The sequence below is a fragment of the Silene latifolia genome, chromosome 11, assembly GCF_048544455.1.
Source record: "Silene latifolia isolate original U9 population chromosome 11, ASM4854445v1, whole genome shotgun sequence".
NCBI lineage: Eukaryota > Viridiplantae > Streptophyta > Magnoliopsida > Caryophyllales > Caryophyllaceae > Silene > Silene latifolia.
This window is the reverse complement of record NC_133536.1, coordinates 35,275,011-35,278,619: the sequence shown is the minus strand read 5'-3', so window position 1 is coordinate 35,278,619 and position 3,609 is coordinate 35,275,011. Positions and strand designations below refer to the sequence as shown.

The following is a 3,609-nucleotide window of genomic DNA, read 5'->3' as shown; positions in this document are numbered from 1 at the left end:
GGTCTGTCTGAGTCGGTAAGTGTCCCGGAGCTCGAGTGGTATTCTTGCTAGCCAATTGAGCAATTTGGCTCTCTAGTAGTTTCATCCCGGCCTCTCTAGCTTGGGACTCCTTTTGTAACATATTCTTCAATTCAGCAAACTCAGAATTTTGGGATTGTTGCTGCTGCGGCATATAGGGAGGTTTTTGATATTGTTGTTGCTTATGAGGAGGCACATAAGTCTGCTGCTGCTGTGGAGGTTGAGTCGGATTCAGGACATTCTGGCTACTCCACCTTAAGTTGGGATGGACATTCGGCTCATAGTACGTGTTTATCTGCCTGTAATGTTGAAAGGCAGCACAAGACTCGAAGGGACTAGGACAATTTTCTACAACATGTCCCTCAGCTCCACATCTTCTACAGACGAAAGGACCGTCTGAAACAACATTCACATGGTGCATCCCTCCTTTAGAATCTCCTCCCAACTCGTACTTGTCAAACCTCGCTGTGAGAGCCTCTAATGCAGCTACAGAAGGGGATTCAGCACTCCTCCTCTGATTGCCTCTCGAATTCCCATATTCAGCTTTATGGGTGGCTAAATCATCAATGATCTTCCACCCCTTAGTCTCTCCCATATTCTCAGCAAATCGGCCATTGGCTGCAACATCCAAGATAGCCCTCTGATCGTCATACAGCCCGTTATAGAACTGATTTTAAAGACTCCATTTTTCGAACCCATGGTGCGGTATGGTTCGCACCAGCTTCTTGAAACGGACCCATGCTTCATGGAAGTTCTCATCAGGTCCCTGTTTAAAGCTCATGATCTGAGCTCTAATGGCATTCGTCTTCGAGGCAGAGAAGTATTTCTTGTAGAATGCCAAGGCCAAAGAATTCCAATCGGTGATCCCATGAGCAGCTCGATCCAGATCTCTATACCACTCCTTTGCAGCATCACGGAGTGAGAATATAAACATAGTCTCCTTTATCTGGTCCTGTGTCACACCGGTCGGCGGGGGTATAGAGCAGCAATAATAAATAAATATCTCCATATGCTTGGTTGCATTTTCATTTGCAGCTCCCCCGAACTGGTTTCTCTCAACCAAGTTGATATAGGAAGGCTTCGGTTCGAATTTCCTATCAGCTCCAGGTAATTCGAACCCCTTGTATAGATTTGCAGCTGTCGGCTCAGAATGACTTGCTATAGTTGCTTCTTCAGCCATGACTGAAATATCTGGAGAAGTAACTGTCTCAGCTGAAGAAGTAGAAGTAGGAGATGTGGGTGGATCTTCTTCGAACAGAGCGTTCTCGTAGTAACTGGACAAAGTACTCAGCTCTTCCTCTGTCGGCAATACCCTTGATGATCGTCTCAACTCACGCAAGGATTTCTCAATCTCAGGATTGAATGGTACTAGTTCACCACCCTGTGACCTGCGCATAAGAAGAATCTACAAAAAGAATATAAGAAAAGTTTAAGGAACGAACGTCCCTTAAACTAAGAAAGACTAAGTAAAAACAACTAAAAATTAGAACAATTGCCTCCCGGCAACGGCGCCAAAATTTGATACCCGTCATTGTGAGTACCAAAAATGATATTTATAATTCCTATTAAAACTAACCTAGGCTAGTGGTAACAAAGTCGAACCACAAGGAGGCGAATGTAATTTATAGTTGTCTAATTCACTTTAAGGTAACAAATGTAGGGGTTGATTTGATTTGGTCTATAGCTGATAACAATAAAAGACAATAAACTAAAGAAATATATTAAATCAAATATAAAGAAGGGTACTAGGATGGTCGGTTCCCTATAGTTTCGGCGGCAGCAAACTAAGTCGGTCTAAATCAAACACATGAGGCGGGAAACAAGAGGTCGTCTCGGTCCACTCTTAACAGATAGCATCTTTCGATCTCGCTATAAGTCCCTAATATCACTAATACTGACTCTCGTCCTGAAAAGTGACTAATAATCTAAACTTTACCTATCTTTCGATCTCAGTATAGTTTAGTCATTTTAATTGGTGGTCAATCAACTGTCCCTATCTCTCGATCTAATGGGTCAGTCATATCCTAAACATTCAACTAGTCGTATGCACTCGATTCGTCGAATAAAGAATTAAAACAATTAAAACGAAGGTAAAACCTCACGTGGTCAGTCGATCGACCAGGTATGGCGGTCGATCGACCAACACGCGAATCAGGCCGTGTTTATTCTATGCCGCCTAATCTATAGTTCTCCTACATCCTAGCACGATTAAATTAGCTACTCATACTAGGGATGGTAACAACAATGAATTTAACTAAATAAACAGAAGAATTCATGCTTGAAATAAAAGAGCAAACGATTAACATAAAACGAGGATTACGGTTTCGGGAAACTAACTAGCAATTTCTATACTATCAACGCAATAAAGATGAACTGAAATAAGAGTAAGGGAATACCGAAATTGCAGAAGGATTGTAACGAAATGATTGAAAGCACAAAGAAAATCCAATGCGAAATAATATCCCGAACCCTAATTATTTGATAAACTAAAATTGAATGTAAAACGAGGTAAAAGCCAGATAGCTATTCTGAAAACTCATGCTACGTTATATAAGAAAAGTACGCAGCTATTATTCCTAAACCTAATAACTCATGGGCTTGATAAATCTCGATCTTTTAATTCTCTTCTGAAGTAGTGGCTTGGTCGATCGACTAAGCATGGCGGTCGATCGACTGCTCTGAGCTGAACAGTAGTCTCTGGAACCCGTGGGTTGGTCGATCGACTAAAGGTAGTGGTCGATCGACTGCTTTGACTGATACTTGACTTCTATAATCTCGTGGATTTGTCTTTTGGGCCTTGAAATGCGCACCAAGCTCGTTCCTTGAGTGAATCCTTCATGTCAAATGCAATGCAAGATACTCAGGGACGGATTTAGCTCAATTTCCGTTGAATTATTCACATTTCTGCAATAATGTACAAAAACACGAAAGTAGACGGAAATAGGGGAAATGGTAGCTTAAACTACACAAATGAGCTCTGAAATGCGTGTAAAATAGGATGTAAAACATCATATAAAAGACACGCATCATCGTGGGTGACTGAGACTTGCTCAACTGCATCCCAGACATCATTGGAAGGTTCCCCTTCTTGGAGTTGGTCATGCTGAACCTTTCAAGAATCTTTTCCAAATAAGACTCTTGACTAAATGATAACGTCCGTCGTGATCTATCTCGGTAGATACGGATTCCCAATATGCGTTGTGCCTCACCCAGATCTTTCATCTGGAAATGGTTCTTCAACCATCCTTTAACCGAAGATATGAGAGGAATGTCATTCCCAATCAAGAGTATGTCATCGACATACAATATCAAGAATACAATCTTGCTCCCACTCGACTTGATATATAAGCATGGTTCCTCGACCGATCGAGTGAAACCATACTCTTTTATCACCTGGTCGAAACGATGATTCCAACTCCGAGAAGCTTGTTTAAGTCCATAAATGGAACGCTTAAGCTTGCATACTTTCTTAGGATTTTCAGGATCTATGAAACCTTCGGGTTGCACCATGTACAACTCTTCCTCCAAATAACCGTTTAAGAAGGCGGTTTTCACATCCATTTGCCAAATTTCATAATCATGAAAAGCGGC

General features: G+C 41.5%; 1 non-coding gene across 1 annotated transcript; it reads left to right on the top strand.

Moving 5' to 3' along the window:
* The first annotated feature begins 710 nt into the window (after nt 1-710).
* On the top strand, nt 711-817 carry LOC141616071 (small nucleolar RNA R71). Its single transcript, XR_012530446.1, has one exon. It is a non-coding gene; the product is annotated as a small nucleolar RNA R71 (small nucleolar RNA).
* Nucleotides 818-3,609: the final 2,792 nt, after the last annotated feature.